The 19,911-nt window shown below is 38.5% G+C and overlaps 1 pseudogene; it reads left to right on the plus strand.

Moving 5' to 3' along the window:
- Positions 1–10,327, plus strand: part of LOC109241409 — an 11,377-nt pseudogene extending 1,050 nt beyond the window's left edge.
- The last annotated feature ends 9,584 nt before the right edge of the window (positions 10,328–19,911 follow it).

Genomic DNA, 19,911 nt, shown 5'->3' on the forward strand with positions numbered 1-19,911 from the left:
CGAGTTATTCCAGGGTGTAACTCGGATGTTTTCTTTAGTTTCTTGTCTTTTAATTTCCAAATGTAAACCCTGTTATCTTTAAATTCCGAGAAATGAAATCAATATTTCATCGTTGATCTTTCTTTATTCTTTCTGATGTTGCCATTTTTTCTCTTTTATTTCTTCTCTCAGTTCTAATAATGCGGCTTTAAATAACATGACATGCTTGCGGACTTCATGCCCAAATCCAAACACGCTGTCTAACTGTGAAATAATGAACCAGGAACCGGAATACGATGAAGAAGAGGCTTTTAGGGAAATAAATGGAGAATTGGAAGAATTTGAGAATAAACCTAAAGCCAATGGTGTCGTCGAAGCAGCAAACAAGAACATCAAGAAGATTTTGAGAAAAATGATTCAGAGCTCCAAGTAGTGGCATGAAAAGTTGCCTTTTGCATTATTGGGATATCGCACTACGGTGCGCACATCGGCTGGAGCAACCCCATACCTTTTGGTCTATGGAACTGAGGCTGTTATACTCGCAGAGGTAGAAATCCATTCTCTCCAGATCATCGTTGAAGCCGAGATTGAGGACAACGAATGGGTCAAGACCCGTCAGGAACAGCTGACTTTAATTGATGAAAAGCGGATGGGTGCAGTCTGCCACGGGCAGTTGTACCAACAAAAAATGGCCCACGCTTATAATAAGAAGGTGCGGCCCAGGAATTTTGAAGTGGGACAACTTGTGTTAAGGCGCATTCTCCCTCATCACCAGGAAGCAAAAGGAAAATTTGCTCCTAATTGGAAGGGCCCATACATCATCAGAAAGATATTGCCGAGAGGAGCATTGTATTTCGGCAATTTTGAAGGAAATGATCCCGAAGCAGCTGTGAATGCGGATGCAGTAAAAAGGTACTATGTTTAGGCTTTCTGCAGCAATGACTTTGTTCAATTGGGATGACGAAGGCTTTCATTCTTGCTATCCAAACACTATCGATCTTTCGCAAACCCTTTGAGCCGGTTACTCTTCCTTGGTTACCCTTTTTGGAACCCGAAAGTACTATTGACAAAAAAAATGAAAAATGAAAATAATGAAAAATCATTGAAAAAAGTGGAAAAAAAAACAAAAAAAACAAAAGAAAGAAAAAAAAAAGAAAACAAAACAAAACAAAATGTTTTCCCTGAACTACGTTTGACTTGATTCCGAAAGGATACGTAGGCAGCCTCTCTCTGGGGTTCAGTCACACCAAAACAAAAATCCCAATTCCCCCAAAAAGTGAAACTGGGGCAGATGATATAATGGCTCGGCAATGAGCCCATCAAAACGGTTCCAAAGTTGTAATTCCATCCAAGATTCTTTTTACCCAAAAACCTTGTCCAAGTCCTTCCGATCAATTGGCAAAGGCGTGGGAATTGAAAACATCATTGTTGGAATCTGATGCAATCAAACTGAGAGAAATAAAATGAGAGAGTCTTAACGGTGAAAACCTACGAGCACCATAAGGCGACGGTAAGTAGAGAAATTGAAAATGAGAGAGTCCGCTTAGTGAAAACTCGTAAAGAGCACTATCAGGCGACGGTGAGAAGAGAAATGAGAGAGGTCGATTGTGAAAACCCGTAAAGGGCGCCGTCGGCCGAACAGAAGACATCTCCCATCACTGAAAGAGTCCTGACAGGGTTCCCTGGTTCTGAAACACGGGTCAATGAGTTTATGAGAAGTTGGGAAAGTTTGTGCGGGTCGGGCATCCAGTCCAAGAAGCATGCCATGTCCATTTGAAGCCTGCATGCACCCCAGATAAGTCCTTCTTTTCTCCTCGAAAGGGATGCTTCTCCTTAAATTCATTTTCTTGCCTTTTGTTAACTTCTTCCTTGAATCCATTTCGGTCTGACTCTGTTTCCGAAACTAATACAAAGAAGAGGTGGAAGGACTGGTTTTACAGGGCTCTGCCTAACAAAAGCTAAAAGAAAGTACCCAACCTCAGCGGGTGCGTCAAGCCAATCCCGACTGGCTATGATTGTTGATTCTTTCAAAGCAAAGGTATTGAAAAGGAAAGAAAGTCAAAGACAAAGGTCCTAAGATCAGAATAAAGTGAAAAGGTCGGAGCCCCCGCGCGGGCGAGTCGTCATGAAATCTTGAAAGTTGAGCCTTCCGGTTTGAAAGAGAGATTAATCCTCAAAACCAGCAAGCAGCAGAGGTTCTCAACAGAAGCTGGGCTGGGATCAGGCAATTGAGACGATCAAGGCCACAAAAACAACCACCGTTTCAAACTAACAATTATTTTTTGTTTGAAAATTGAAATAGGTGCAATCCAGGAAGCCGTGCAAAAAGCAGGTGCAGCCAACAGAAAAGAAACGCGCAAGTGCTGAAACAGCTTTGCAGCAAATAATCAATGCAAAAGGGAAGTTTCCTCCAAGTTCTTTCCTACATCTTATCAAAAATGAAAAAAGAGAGAAAATGAGATAACAAAAGAAGAAAATCCCAAAAGAGGATAGTTTAGAATTCCCAATATCAACCTGTTACTTTGTTAGCCAACATTAGGGCTCCGATCCCTGAGTTGAGCTTTTTACCTTTTAGCCAACATTAGGGCTCCAATCCCTGAGTTGCGCCTTTTAGACATAGGGCCTCCATTCCCTAGTCGCCTTTTGCCAACATTAGGGCTCCAATCCCTGAGTTGACCTTTTTACCTTTTAGCCAACATTAGGGCTCAAATCCCTGAGTTGCGCCTTTTAGACATAGGGCCTCCATTCCCTAGTCGCCTTTAGCCAACATTGGGGCTCCAATCCCTGAGTTGAGCTTTTTACCTTTTAGCCAACATTAGGGCTCCAATCCTTGAGTTGCGCCTTATAGACATAGGGCCTCCATTCCCTAGTCGCCTTTTGCCAACATTAGGGCTCCAATCCCTGAGTTGAGATTTTTACCTTTTAGCCGACATTAGGGCTCCAATCCCTGAGTTGCGCCTTTTAGACATAGGGCCTCCATTCCCTAGTCGCCTTTTGCCAACATTAGGGCTCCAATCCCTGAGTTGAGCTTTTTACCTTTTAGCCAACATTAGGGCTCCAATCCCTGAGTTGCGCCTTTTAGACATAGGGCTTCCATTCTCTAATCGCTTTTTGCCAACATTAGGGCTCCAATCCCTGAGTTGAGTTTTTACCTTTAGCCAACATTAGGGGTCCAAACCTTTAGTTGCGCCTTTTAGACATAGAGCCTCCATTCCCTAGTCGCCTTTTGCCAACATTAGGGCTCCAATCCCTGAGTTGAGCTTTTTACCTTTTAGCCAACATTAGGGCTCCAATCCCTGAGTTGAGCTTTTTACCCTTTTAGCCAACATTAGGGCTCCAATCCCTGAGTTGCGCCTTTTAGACATAGGGCCTCCATTCCCTAGTCGCCTTTTGCCAACATTAGGGCTCCAATCCCTGAGTTGAGCTTTTTACCTTTTAGCCAACATTAGGGCTCCAATCCCTGAGTTATGCCTTTTTAGACATAGGGCCTCCATTCCCTAGTCGCCTTTCGCCAACATTAATGCTCCAATCCCTGAGTTGAGCCTTTTACCTTTTAGCCAACATTAGGGCTCCAATCCCTGAGTTGTGCCTTTTTAGACATAGGGCCTCCATTCCCTAGTCGCCTTTTGCCAACATTAGGGCTCCAATCCCTGAGTTGAGCTTTTTAGCCAATATTAGGGCTCCAATCCCTGAGTCGCCTTTTGCCAACATTAGGGCTCCAATCCCTGAGTTGCGCCTTTTAGACATAGGGCCTCCATTCCCTAGTCGCCTTTAGCCAACATTAGGGCTCCAATCCCTGAGTTGCGCCTTTTAGACATAGGGCCTCCATTCCCTAGTCGCCTTTTGCCAACATTAGGGCTCCAATCCCTGAGTTGAGCTTTTTACCTTTTAGCCAACATTAGGGCTCCAATCCCTGAGTTGCGCCTTTTAGACATAGGGCCTCCATTCCCTAGTCGCCTTTAGCCAACATTAGGGCTCCAATCCCTGAGTTGTGCCTTTTAGACATAGGGCCTCCAATCCCTAGTCGCCTTTGGCCAACATTAGGGCTCCAATCCCTGAGTTGAGCTTTTTACCCTTTAGCCAACATTAGGTCTCCAATCCCTGAGTTGCGCCTTTTAGACATAGGGCCTCCATTCCCTAGTCGCCTTTAGCCAACATTAGGGCTCCAATCCCTGAGTTGAGCTTTTTACCTTTTAGCCAACATTAGGGCTCCAATCCCTGAGTTGCGCCTTTTAGACATAGGGCCTCCATTCCCTAGTCGCCTTTTGCCAACATTAGGGCTCCAATCCCTGAGTTGAGCTTTTTACCTTTTAGCCAACATTAGGGCTCCAATCCCTGAGTTGCGCCTTTTAGACATAGGGCCTCCATTCCCTAGTCACCCTTTGCCGACATTAGAGCTCCAATCCCTGAGTTGAGCTTTTTACCTTTTGCCAACATTAGGGCTCCAATCCCTGAGTTGCGCCTTTTAGACATAGGGCCTCTATTCCCTAGTCGCCTTTTTCCAACATTAGGGCTCCAATCCCTGAATTAACATTTTAGATATAGGGCTTCACTCCCTAATTTTTGCCATCCTAGGCAAACACAATTCTTGTTTTATTCAAAAAAAAATGAAAAAAAAAGAATGAGTTCAGACTTTTGTCACAAATAACTCACGAAATTTTCCTAGTGAAAACTGGGGCAGAAAAATTTCGTTCGTTTGTTTGTTTTGGTGTCTGAGCAGGTTTGACCTCGAGGCACGGAATCCAAGATGACCAAAAGAATGAGTCTCGATCCAGAATAAAGAAAAGAACAAAAAGAAGTGAATTCAAAATGCTGAAGCAGACAAAGATGCGGACTGCTCAAAATTTGATTGAAGTCCCAAGCTTCGCATATCCCGCTTTGATCCAAATGCTGAAGAAAGAACCAGCTCCTACAACTTGCGAGCATCAAGATTCAAATCGGGGTCCACAGCAAAATCAGCTAATACTCAAGATCAAGCTTCAAGAGATTTATAGATAGGAATCTTGTAACTCGTAGTTGATAGGCATAGCTAGCTTAGCTTTGATTTTTCTTTTGGTGTAATAAGGAGGTCAGCAAGCAGTAGCAGCAGCAACAGCAGTAAAATCACAGCTCCCGGTAGTCCCAGCTACCAAAACTTCCAGAACTACACTGACCTGATTCCTTTACAGCCAAGGATATGTAGGCAACCTTTGAAGCAAGGTTCGGTCAGACACTTTTCAAAAATGCTTCTCATGGAGTGCCGAGCGGGCAAAAATCCCTCATAATTGCTCATTTATCTTTGCCCGAAAACCCTTCATGTCTCCGAGCAAAGAGGGGCAGCTCTGAGCACGTGATTTTTGCCTCGCGTGAATTACTCCTACAGAATTCTTAGATTTAGGATTTTTCTCTTAATTACTTGATTTTTTTTAGGAATTAATTGCATAAAAAATACAAAAATATATGTGCATTTGTTTTTAGGAGTTAATTTTGCATTTTAAAAATTATTTAGTAATTAAGTTGTTTTATAAAAAGAAAATCACAAAAAAATAGTCATTTTGCACCCTTTAATTTTAATTTTCGATTTTTCGAGTAGTTTTTCTTTAATTTATCAATGGTGTTAATTATTTAGGACTAGTTAGTATTTTTAATGAGTTAGTTCGATTTTTAATGTAATTTAGGATTTTTAGTTTTAATTTTTTAAAAAAAAGGAGAAGGAAAAAGCTTTAATTTTGGAGTTAAAAATAAAAGGGAGTTAGAAATTAAAAATGGGAATAAATTTGGGCCAGTCTTGAATTAATTCACACCAGCCCAAATCAAACTCAGCCAAACCCAAACCTGAACTACGTCTGACTTGATTCCGAAAGGATACGTAGGCAACCTCTCTCTGGGGTTCAGTCACACCAAAACAAAAATCCCAATTTCCCCAAAAAAAGTGAAACTGGGGCAGATGATATAATGGCTCGGCAATGAGCCCACCAGAATGGTTCCAAAGTTCTAATTCCATCCATATTCTTTTTACCCAAACCCTGTCCAAGTCTTTCTGATCAATTGGCAAAGGTATTAGAATCGGAAAACATCATTGTTGGAATCTGATACAATCAAACTGAGAGAAATAGAATGAGAGAGTCTTATCGGTGAAAACCTACGGGCACCATAAGGCGACGGTGAGCAGAGAAATTGAAAACGAGAGAGTCCGTTTAGTGAAAACTTGTAAAGAGCACTATCGGGCGACGGTGAGAACAGAAATGAGAGAGGTCGATTGGCGAAAACCCGCAAAGGGCGCCGTCGGTCGAAAAGAAGACATCTCCCACCACTGAAAGAGTCCTGGCAAGATTCCCTGGTTTTGAAACACGGGTCAATGAGTTTATGAGAAGTTGGAAAAGTTTGTGCGGGTCGGGAATCCAGTCCAAGAAGCATGTCATGTCTATTTGAAGTCTGCATGCACCCCAGATAAGTCCTTCTTTTCTTCCCGAAAGGGACGCTTCTCTTTAAATTTATTTTCTTGCCTTTTGTCTACTTTTTCCTTGAAATCCCTTTCGGTCTAACTCTGTTCCGGAAACTAATACAAAAAAAAGGTGGCAAGATTGGCTTTTCAGGGCTCTGCCTTACAAAAGCTAAAGGAAAGTACCCAGCCTCAGCGGGTGCATCAAGTCGATCCCGACTGGCCATGATGGCTGATGCTCTGAAATCAAAGTTATTGAAAAGGAAAAGGAAGTCAAAGGCAAAAGTCCTGAAGGCAGCATAAAGTGAAAGGGTCGAAGCCCCACGCGGGCGAGTCGTCATGAAATCCCAAAAGTTGAGCCTTTTGGTTTGAAAGAGAGATTAATATTCAAAACCAGCAAGCAGCAGAGGTTCTCAACAGAAGCTAGACCGGGATCGAGCAATTGAGACGATCAAGACCACAAAACCAACCACCGTTTCAAACTAACAATTGTTCTTTGTTTGAAAGATGAAACGGGTGCAATCCAAGCAACCGTGCAAGAAGCAGGTGTAACCAAAAGGAAAAGAAATGCGCAAGCGCTAGAAACAGCTTTGCAGCAAGGAATCAACCCAAAAAGGAGGTGTGACAACAATCATGATCATCATACATTTAGAGAAGCATGTTTTGCACTTGGTTTAATTGATGATGACAAAGAATATGTGGATTGCATAAAGGAGGCAAGTAGCTGGGGTATGCCATCGTATCTTAGGCAATTATTTTCTATGTTTTTGTTATCGAATTTGATGTCACGACCAGAAAATGTTTGGCAAGAAACATGGCAATTATTATCAGAAGATATCCTCCATGAAGAAAGAGTCTTACTGGCTAATCCAGGTATGTTCAAACTTATATTTTCAGTTATGATTTTTTTTACATAATTTCAGTATGCATACGAGAATATAAATAGATTATTCAACTGTATATAATAAAAATATATACTTATAAAGAGGAAACTAATCTACATAAATTCTAGCGAAAAAATAATTCCAACAATCTTGCTCATATCATATATGTTTGTACTTAATTCTTTATAATTGATATTCTTTAATTTATGACCTTTATGTTTAAGATAATATGGAGTTTCACGACATAGCATTCATAAGTTCTTTGTTGTGTAAATCATTATTATAAGCAACTAACCTAACTAAAAAGCTAAATTAAATGTACCTTATTTGTGTAATCATGTAATATATTTTTTATATTATTGTTATTTAAATTCTATTATTCTTTTTGTTGTTTCAGAGGCAGAGCTAACAGATGATGAATTGAAAAATCGTTATTTACAAAAGTTGGAAAAAGTTTTGAAAAGCTGTGGAAGAAGTTTTCATGATTTTCCAACAATGCCAAGACCTCTTTACAATGAGGAAGAAGTTGACCATAGCAATAGTTTAATCCATGATGAATTGCATTATAATCGTCGTTCTCTGTTAGAGGAACATCAATAATTATTAATGAATTTGACAGTTGAACAAAAGTCGGTTTATGACAAAATTATGAGGGCAGTGAATGAAGCCAAAGGTGGATTCTTCTTTTTGTATGGTTATGGAGGAACTGGAAAGACTTTTATTTGGAAGACTCTGTCTTCTGGCATACGATCTAGAGGAGACATCGTGTTAACTGTTGCATCAAGTGGAATTGCATCTCTTTTGTTACCAGGTGGTAGAACAGCTCATTCGAGATTTGCAATCCCTCTTAATCCAACTGAAGATTCAACATGCAATATAAAGCAAGGTAGTCCTCTAGCAAATTTGATTATAAAGACAAAGTTGATTATTTGGGATGAGGCACCAATGATGCATAAATATTGTTTTGAAGCTCTTGATCAAACTCTTAGAGATATTCTTAGATTTAAAGACACATCCAGTGCTGATAAACCTTTTGGAGGTAAAACAGTTGTTCTTGGTGGCGACTTTAGACAAATTTTGCCTGTCATTGCAAAAGGATCTAGGCAAGATATTGTTAACGCTACTCTTAATTCTTCGTATTTGTGGGCCCACTGTGAAGTCTTAAATCTAACAAAGAATATGAGGTTACAAAGAGATCAGTTAGATGCACATTTGGATGAGTTAAAAAAAATTTCTGAATGGATTTTAGCAATCGGTGATGGAAGGATTGGGAGTTCCATTGATGGCATTGAGAAAGTCCAAATCCCCGATGATCTTCTCATAAATAATTGTGATGATCCAATATTGGCAATTGTTGAAAGTACATATCCAGATTTCTTTAATCATTCCAGTGACATTGATTACCTCCAACAAAGAGCAATTCTTGCTCCGACTCTTGATATGGTGGAGTCGATCAATGAATATATGGTTTCACTCAATCATAGTCCTGAGAAGACATATTTGAGTTCTGATACAGTCTGTATGTCTGATCATTCTTTTTCAGCTTTGGAGCACGTACACATACCCGAATTCCTAAACAGTATTAAATGTTCTGGAATTCCAAATCACTCTATTACTTTGAAGGTTGGTGTTCCTGTGATGTTGCTGAGAAATATAGACCAGTCATCAGGATTGTGTAATGGCACGAGGTTGATCATCACAAGACTTGGAAATCGAGTTATTGAAGCCATGGTTTTATCGGGTAATATGGCTGGACAAAAAGTGTTTATCCCGAGAATGACGTTGACGCCATCAGATGCAAGAATACCTTTTAAGTTCCAGCGAAGACTATTTCCAATTGTTGTATCTTTTGCCATGACAATTAATAAAAGTCAAGGCCAGTCATTGTCTCATGTGGGATTATTTCTGAAGAAGCCAGTATTTACTCATGGACAACTGTATGTTGCTCTTTCACGCGTGACGAGTAGAAAAGAGTTGAAGATTTTAGTTTATGATGATGATGGCCAAATAACAAATGAAGCTAAAAATGTGGTGTATAAAGAAGTTTTTCGTAATTTGGTTTGAGATGAATCTAGACATGATGAAATTATCAGGTACTATTTTCTTTTCCAATAAATATATATGTCACTGTTGTTTTGGCGGGGGGAGATGAAACTAGGTTCAGCAACACAATAGAGGATATCAAGATATCTTCATAACTGCAATTTTTGAGTTATTACATTTTCTTCTGTTAGGGGGTTGAGAAGTACTAGCTCTATGTATAGAAAGTTAATTCAATAGTTTCTCTGGGGAGAACTACCGTGAAGCTCCAATGTGTGTTAACTTCTGTTAGCACTAAGTATAAGCAAAATACTTAATCATGTAAATCTCTTAAAGCTATGTTGCACTCTCAATTATTTTTACTGTTCATGTTATTTTACATTGCTAGAAAGACTTCTTTTACTTTTCCTATTATATAAATATTCCCCAAATATTTTCTTTATCATCTGCTTAGTGGAACATTATGTCGGGATTATCTGTTGTTTGTTGTTACTATTATAGATTTTGATTGAACAATAGTTGTATTGATATACTTTTTTAATCTTTTACTGGATATGATTGATAATTTAGTTGTTGTGTGTAGGTTATGGTTGAAGGTTTTTCTATTTTTGTTGTTAAGATATAGGTTTTGACTGAAATACTATTCTATTTGTAACAGACCACTATGAGGGGTTGGAGGACGTGTGATGTGGAGTTTCAGCCGTACTTTGTGCTTGGTGACTTATGGGAGTCTTTTAGAGAATGGAGTGCATATGGAACTGGAGTTCCAATAGTATTGAATGAAGGTGATAGTGTAGTTCAGTATCTATGTACCCTATTTGTTCCTTGATTATCATTTATATAAAGGTTAAAACATGTAATATTGAAATTCCCATTGGTAGTATTAGCATCTCCCATGGTTTCAGCAGTAGCATAAACCCAATTTGGTGCTATTTCAGGACGGATGGTATCTGGATATTTTATGCTTGAAGGATTAACTGAAACACCGATGCAGAGCTATTGACGTGCAGGTACTTCACGTCATTCTCCCAAGTTCTCCCTAAGGTATCATTCTGAGCAGTAACCAAAGGACCACCCATGTTTAGCCGATAAACAGTCTCAAGGTATATATTTGCATGGTTTATCCTTCCACATTTAGCCTGAACTTAGCTTTTGGTACTCATGGCCCAATCAAATTGCTGGCCGCATCAATTCATGGTCTCAATACCCTACTGAAGATGCTTATTTTGTATTTCTTTGGTTTTCTGTGTACTCCTTAATGCTTATATCAGTTCCACAATTATTATTGGGAATATTTAGACTTTGTAAGTAATGATTATTTGTTTTTACATGAAGTGCTGACACACAGTAGTTGTGGCGTTAATGCAAAATTGTGTCTAATACTCTTGGTTAGATTATTAGGACTCAGTTAGGGAAAAATGGTTGTAGTGATATACTTTTCCCATTATATAAAGATGCCCCAAATACTTCCCTTATTATCTGCTTAGTGGAACATTATGTTAGGATTCTCAATGTGCTATTGTACAAGCCCCTCATTTTGATACTGGCTTGAAAAAGTTCTTTATTGATGGTGTTCTGCTATTTGATTTTGTTCTCAGACCTTCTTACTGACATTTTGCTGCTGACATGATGTCACGACCCCAAACCGGCCCGGTCGTGATGGCGCCTCTCGTCAAGACAAGGTCAGCCGACACAACACCCATATTAACCCTTTAATCATTAAGAGTCATTTCTAAGCCTTTAGTTAAACAATATTTCACAATATAAGTCTGAATGAACAGTGCGGAAATAACATACAAGCCCGACATCGGGGTGTCACTAGTCATGAGCATCTACCAAGGTCTGAATACAACAAAGACAGTCAAAATGTACTAAGTACAGAAATAAAAATGAGAGGAAGGAAGCGGTGCTGCGAACGTCGTGCAGCCACCTTGCTAACTCTGATGACTCCGCGTCTGAGCAACCAACACCCGCTACCGGGTTATGAAATACCTGAATCTACACACGAGGTGCAGGGAGTAATGTGAGTACTCCAACCCAGTAAGTAATAAGAGTAAATAAAGACTGAGCAATAGGAAATAATGAATCCACATTTATAATAAACTCAATAAGCACAACAGGCTTTCAAATCAGAATACGAGTCAATCGTCTCATTTAAAATCCAGATTTTGGTATAATCATTTGAAAATACTTTCCAACAGTTTCCGTAGGGGTTCAATACCATTTATAATAAAAGAGATGAAAACCATAATCGGACCCTCGGGCAAAGCATAGTTCGTAAAACAGCCCCTCGGGCAAAACAGTAATCATAAACACTTCATAACTTGAAAACCTCGGTGGAAATAACCAAATGCCAAATCAGTGATTAATTTCTGAACATCTCATAAACCCCAGTTCAAATAAAAGTTGTTCTAAAATATTTTTTCAACTTTCCGACAGAGGCTCAATATAAAGGTGAGTGAAAACAGTCAATAAATCAACATATTCGATAGAAACTCGCTTTAAAGAGGAGTGAAATCAATAAGTTCATAAACAGGCCTCTCAGGCAAACATCACTCATATGCATGTATATATCTATCGCCCCTCGGGCTAGCCTCTCTGTCACTCGTGACTCAACTCTTACCAATCAGTACTCGTACTCAGCATTCACGCTCAATAGGTACCATATAGTAACCGCTGCGGCATGCAGCCCGATCCATATATCGCTGCGGTGTGCAGCCCGATCCATATACTTCGTCGACGGCGCTCACTGGGGGTGTGCAGACTCCGGGAGGGGCCCTTTACGGTCCAAGCGCAATATTGTTGCGGCGTGCAGCCCGACCCATATAAGTATTGCTGCGGCGTGCAGCCCGATTCGTGTGTATATATATATATATATATATATATATATATATATTGCTGCAGCGTGCAGCCCGATCCACATATATATAATCCTCACAACTATGCCCTCGGCCTCTCTCAGTCATTAACCTCACCATCAGACTCTCGGTCTATCTCAATAAAACAGGGAACTCAGCCCAAAACAGTTTCCACATTTTAAGAATATAGTGATAAAGCCAGATTTGAGTAATAACAGGTAACACATGACTGAGGACATGCTTTCAAACAATTAGAGTGAGGATAGATAGTAAAAATGCCCCTAAGGGTCTCAACAAGTCGGCACAAGGCCCCAAACATGGCATACAGCCCAAAATATAATAACATCAAACAATTAACTATCAAATACGCATTAAAGTACTCGTTCGGGAAGGACTAGGTCACAATCCCCAGCGATGCTCTACCCCACGCTTGTCATCTAGCGTGTGAGTCACCTCAAAGTAACACAACGATGTGTAATCCGGGGTTTCAAACCCTCAGGACAGTATTTACAATCATTACTTACCTCGAACCGGCGAAATCTCTAGCTCGCGACGCCTTTGCCCCTCAAATCGGCCTCCACGCGCATCGAATCTATCCAAAATCAGAACGAATACGTCACAATATGCTAAGGAAACAAGGCCCAAGCAAAAGCAATCGAAAAATATCAAAAATCTCGAAATTAGCAAAACCCGAGCCCCGGGCCCACTTCTCGAAACTCAAAAATTTTTACATCAACGGGTTCCTTATCCTTCCACGAGTTCATACATATCAAAAGTTCTCAAATCCGACCTCAAATGGCCCTTCAAATCTCAATTTACAATCTCAAAATCCCAAGCCCTAGTTCTTCCATTTTTAGCTAAATTTCCATGATTCTAGGTTAATTTCACAATAGAATCACGTTTTTGGTTCATAGAACTTACCTCCAATCACTTCTCCTTGAATCCCTCTTCAATTCCCCTCCAAGAGCTCTCAAAATACTCAACAATGGTGGAGAAATGACTTAAGCTCGCGGATGAAATGTTTAAAAACCCTTCTGCCCAGCTACTGACTTCCTTCTATGCGATCGCCGCCCCAGGCTCGCGATCGCGAAGAGCAAATTTTCCAAGCCTCAAAAATATGCTATGCGAACGCAATGCCATCCCTGTGAACGCGATGGTTCAACTTTCCACAACTACGCGAACGCGTCCCGCTCTATGCGAACGCGAAGGAGAATCTTACTTGGGCCCCCAAGGCCTTCTACGCGAACGCGTACTACCGGCTGCGAACGCGAAGCACCTGCAGCTCACACTTCGCGTACGCAAAGCACCAACCGCGAACGCGAAGACAAATCTCAGGCCTACCCAAATCCCTTCTTTGCGATCGCGAGGGAGCTCCCGCGATCGCGAAGACCAAAACTCCTCTGCAATAACTGCTGCATTTCTGCAATTTCCGTAAGTCTCAAAACCTTCCGTTAGCCATCCGAAATCACCCCGAGGCCCCCGGGACCTCAATCAAAAGCACCAACACATCCTAAAACATAAAACTTGTTTCAATCATCAAAACACCTCAAACAGCACCAAAACCATCAATTCACATCGAATTCAAGCCTAAGCTTTCCAAAAACTTCCGAAATTCGCTTTTGATCAAAAACACAACCAAATCACCTCCGAATGACCTGAAATCTTGCACACACATCCCAAATCACATAACGAAGCTACAGCAAGTCTCGAAATTCCATTCTGACCCTCGGATCAAAATCTCACCTATCAACCGGAAATCGCCAAAATACTAACTTCGCCAATTCAAGCCTAATTCTACATCGGACCTCCAAAACCACTCCCGATCACACTCCTAAGTCATAAATCACCCAACGAAGCTAACCAAATCATAAAAATTCCGATCCGAACCCATATACAAATAAGTCAACTCTTGGTCAAACCTTTCAAATTCAAAGCTTTCAACTAAGACTGTTCTTTCAAATTCATTCCAAATTTTTCTGAAAACCAAAACCAACGATCTACATCAGTCATAATACATTACACGGGCCAAGTCATGCCCGAGAACTGGCGATCAAAGTGCAAAAGCTCAAAACGACCGGTCGGGTCGTTACACATGAGTAATTTATATATAGTAGGCAAAATACATAATTCACCCATTGACCTTGTACCTAAATCCCTATTACACATCTGTCGATCACGGGAAACCTTTTACACACCTAACTTTTCAAAAGTGTGTCTAAGACACACCATTTTGATTATGTGTTGCTCGCGTATTTTACACACATAATTGGCGAGTGGAGAGTTAAAATTTTGCATCTAAAGCCTCATTTTGACGCCACTTGTCCAGCTTTTTCATTTTTTTATTTTTCTGACTATTTTCTTCATTTTTTAGAAAAAGAATCCACCAATTGTTTCCCATCTTCTTCCTTTACTGCACCATCGCCTTCTACTATCACACCACCATACATTTTTGCCAAGGTCTAAAGGAGGAGAGTAAACGAAAAAAATCAGTGTTCCCGTATTTGAGCTCTCATTGGCAATTGATATTGGCGATGATTTGTTTTTCAAATTCTCCAATTTGTTATTTATTTCATGATTGAGTGGGTTTCATATTAAGCTTTTGGTTAATTAATTTCATCTTTTACGGCACCGATAATTTCTAATAACTTTCCACTAGCAAATTTTGAATTTCTAATTACAAGGCTGGGATATTTACTGTGGCAAAAATAAAGAGTAATGGTGAAGTATGTGAAAAAGAAGATGAAAATTAATGATGAATTTATACGGGTCGGGGGGGGGGGGGGATTCTTGAAAGTGGCAAAGATGAGGTAGTGGATCTTTGGTCTTTTGCATCAATCTATCATTGCTGATTAAAGATTTGATGCTAGTACAGATTTACTCGGCTTGGGGGAGGAGGGGAAGCCATGGTGGTATAATTTGGGGAAGATGAAAAAGATGAATATAAATCAAGTATTTTCTTCTTTTTTTAAGTCAATAACAAGTGGCACGTTATTATTGGTGCGTGACTATACTTGCTGAGAAAAAAGTGGTTAAACAGCGAATAGGTGTGTCTTAGACATACTTCTAAAAGGTTGAGTGCGTAAAAGGTTTTCCGTGATCGACATGTGTGTAATAGGGATTTGAGTACAAGATCGATGGATAAACTATGTATTTTGCCTATATAGTATAACTTATTTCGGTGTTTAATTGCAAGGTTTATTTCCATGAAATACACGATGAGGTCATTGATAACTTGATAATTATGTCAGTGTCTTTAAATGAGGAAGGATTGTTCTTTACCTGCAACACTAACTATTAGTCCAATTGTGAAGATTTAAAAGGGGATTACACTTAAAATTGCTGGAGGGTAATGCTTTAAAAGTACCATCCGCGCATCGCGCGGGTTTTAATACTAGTTATAATTAATACTATACACTCTTACAATTGAGTAAGAAATGAATAAGATTATCTGAGAGTTTTATTTTGGAAAGTGATTATATAGAGTCTCTTTGTATGATTTTATGGATTTACAATATGGGACAGATATCAAGTTCTTTATCCAATAAGGGTTGTATAAATTCAAAAGACTAGATAGTTCAATTCTAAGAAGCTTTCACTTCTCCACCAGATAATTACTATTATTAAGGTTGTCCCAAGCACTTCCTGAGGCAAAAAATCTACGGTGCCTAATTGAGGGACCTCTATCTCTTAAAGATTTAAATATAAGGCTTAGAGATATCTATGATGGTACAAACTGGTATTTTAATACTCTCTCAATAGCCCTCCCAGACACTATAAAACACCAGATTTCTAAGGTTAGGATTCATAAATTTGGGCCAAAATGGGATATTCCGATCTGGTCACTCACTAACAAAGGCATCTTCACCACAAAATCTTGTTATACCCTAATAGAGTCGTCAAAACCTAACAACATAGATTTTGATTGGATTTGGAAGCAAAATTGTCCGAACAAAATAAAATTCTTCATGTGGCAATGCCTTCATAATCGTCTTCCATGTAGAACCTATCTAGCCCACATCACCATTAACATTGATCCTATGTGCCCCATTTGTAAAACAGAAGAGGAAACACTATTCCATATTTTTTTCAAATGTAAGGCTAGTAGTTCCTTCTGGGACAATGTAGGATGGCATCTTAATTACGAGACTAATGACATCCATTGGCTTCTCCAAGTAAAGCAATTAAACGTTAAACTTCATAATGCCTTGCTAGATTGGAACACCCTCTTCCCTTTTATCCTTTGGAATACCTAGATTAACAGAAACAATAACAACCAGAATAATACATCCAACATCATTAACATAAATCTTATAATACAAAGGGCCCTTGAATACAAGCTCCTAACTAATAATGCAAACCGTCCTTTAAAGAAGAATCCTATACAAGTAAAATGGCATAAACCCCCTAAGGGATGGTACAAGCTTAACATTGATGCCAGCTATAATAAAAATCAACCAAGTGGCCTGGGAGGAGTATTCAGAAACACAAATGGGAGTTGGATAGTGGGCTTCACAAGAGCAATCCATACAAATGGAGCACTGGAATCAGAACTTCTAGCTCTTCTTGAGGGACTCACAACTGCTCAAGAATGGAATCTATTTTCCCTCGAAATAGAAACGGACTGCATACAGGTAATGCAATGCATATATGAGGGAAATTACTTTTTTAACGACATAATAACTGCATGCAGGTCGTTAATGCACCAGAAGAAGGACGTGCTCCTGAGGCACAACTTCAGACAGGGGAATGAAGTAGCACACCAGATGGCAAAACAAAATGAGGCTAAACCAACCAAGAGAAAGCTTTTTGTTCAACCACCTCTTTTTGTGGAATCAATCTTAAAAAGGGACCAAATGGAAGAAGTAGTTTTAGTTAAAAACTTAAGTAATGATGCTTGTAATAGTTTAGTAAGCTATGATAACAAATGTGTCCTAGGGGACACTAACTATGATTGTAATGCCTTGAACCCTATCTAGCTATAATATAAAATTTCCTGTTTTCGCTCCAAAAAAAAAAAAAAAAGGTTGTCCCAAGCACTTTCATGCCCCTGATTTCCACGAAATAAGTGGAACAAATAAAAGCAAGTCAGGAAGTGGATAGGAACTTCTAGTATTTACTTGCAGTAGCTTTGCCACTATTGATTGCATTGATTCTGCTTAGATGTATGCTTGATTCTTTATGAATGAAAAAGGAGAATGGTACCAATTTATGTAGTTCTGATAAAACTATGAATATTTTAGAAGTAACTATTGACGCACGTGTATGTCAAGTCATGTCATTTTGTTTTAAAAACATTATTATTAAATAAAATTTAAGTAAATATTATAATAAAAAAAATAAAGTATAAATTTTTGTGATGATCGATCTCGATCGTCCTATGATCACTTCCTTGTCTAGATAAAGATGATTGGATGACGTTCTACGAAGATGAATAATAAATGTTTAATTAGATACAAGAGATATCATTAATAAAGGCAATACAAATAACTAAAGAATTCAATACCAATTTAGATTTATGTATGGTATAATTACCTCTCTTCGAATTACCAACAACCAATCAGATGAAAATACATGTGTCATATTATAAGGTACATATGATTTTGTTAATTCTACTTTGGCTGTCGGCTATTTTAATTGGCTGAAGTGGTTAGGTGTACAAAGCAATAACAGGTTGATAGTTATAACATATATATGTTACGTATTTTATATTGTGGTAAATTAGTATTAAAGTACACGCATTCTGTATATACCCCATATTTTGAAATTTATTCTAAAAAGACAAATAAATGGTCGACTAACTTACAAAAGACACTTTTTTTCTCATGATAAAAATGCAAACTGTTCGATTGCTATAATAAATACTACATAGGAATTGTTTCCAACATACTTAAAAAGAATAAATTATTATTGTAAAAGTAGATTCATTTAGCCACTAGTAATGTTTTAAAAGGCGGGGGCGTAAGGCGAGGCGTTTACCTCTGACGAGGCGAGGCGTAAGCCTTGAGACATGGGGCGTAAGTCCCACGGATCTTTAAATTTTACTAATTTCAAGAATTTTAGGATAGCATAAAATGAAAATTAATTATTAAAATTACATTAAAATCATAAATTATAACAAATAATATATTTAAAATATTAATAAATTATAATTCAATTATCAATAATACGAAAAGTATGACATATATCATAATGTGCAAATAGTTGCAATGTCGTTACAACTCAAGCATCAAAAGTAATTTATTCGATACGAAATCTTATATGTATCTCTTAAGGAGTAATGAATTTTGAAAGAATTTCGATATTATAATTTGATATTTTTATTAAAATACTCCTTTTATTTAATATGCTTTCTATTTGAAAGAGAATTTATATAAAAATATAATTCACAATTCAAATATGATTCTCAAGCATCATTCATTTTTAAGTTTCAACAAGTTAATAAAGTGACACATAATTCATCATACAATACCATGATAACTAATTATTTGTACATAGTTACTAGCTAATATTGAGCTATTAAATTAATAAATATTGTATCTCGTAAACGTGAAAAGAAAAATAATTATCAAAAAAATTATGGACTACTACACTATATAGTAAAGACATAATAATAGTTAATAAATAAATATTTTTAAATGAAAGATTTATTTAAAATTAACTATCATAGCAGTCTTAGTGGATAACGTGCAATAATTTTTATTTTAATTATGACAATACTCTCAACTTAATAATTTATACTTACGAAAAAAATAATTTTGAGTAGTCAACGATTTATTAAGAAAATTGAAGATTTACAAGGTTAATTACATACAATTGCATAAAGTTCTATTAGGCGAGCCCAGTACGCTAGCCGTTCGGTGTGTTCGGGGCGTAAGCCCCGATGGCCGAGGCGTAAGTCTCACAGAACTAAGCCCCACACATAAGCCCAGGGGCGTTTTACGAGTGCTCCGCCCCGGGGCGAGCACCGGGCGAGTCCCAATTCTGCCTTTTAAAACAGAGGCCGCTACAGTTGTTTACTCGTAAAATGGTACAGTTGAATTCATAGCGTGGTTTATAGACAAGCGAATCGATTTGATCCCAAAATAATAAATGAATTAAATAAAATGCAAGACTCAGTGTTGAAATTGAGATAAATAGCAGATAGTTTGATTTCGGGAGCAAAGCTTCCGAAGGAAACAATAAGAACAATATTAGACAGAAAATAAAGTATTATTTTGCTTGGGGATAGTGTATAGCATAAGTTTGTCAGAGATTTTTCATGTGTTACTATGGTTGTTGAAGCCACTATTTATAGCTATACCTAGGGAACAAGGTCCTAGGATCAAGCCCCTCTTAAATGACAATAATGCGGGTTATTGATGAATATGTAACGGCAGTCATGAATGCTAAAATTCTCTGTAACGGCTATGTATTTAATACTGAGGAATATTCTTCAGTGAATGTCATCTGGTGACAAGTGTTTGTTTGCTCTCGTTGATAATATTCCCTTCGGGATCTACCTATGCCAATCGAAGCTGTTGTCTTCGGTCTTGGTTTACACTCGCTTCAGCTTCCATCTGCCCCCAGGTTCCACATGTCACTCTATACAGATTTTCGATGGCATATTTTTGTGTCAGCGGGAAGTTGGTGAAGATTCCTTTCTAGGTGGGAAATTTTTTGAATATTTCTAAAAAGTTTTTGACGCTTGATAAGACGCACGTCTCCTTGCATTTAATACCCCGGACACGTG

Source organism: Nicotiana attenuata, unplaced genomic scaffold (assembly GCF_001879085.1).
Source record: "Nicotiana attenuata strain UT unplaced genomic scaffold, NIATTr2, whole genome shotgun sequence".
NCBI classification, from domain to species: domain Eukaryota; kingdom Viridiplantae; phylum Streptophyta; class Magnoliopsida; order Solanales; family Solanaceae; genus Nicotiana; species Nicotiana attenuata.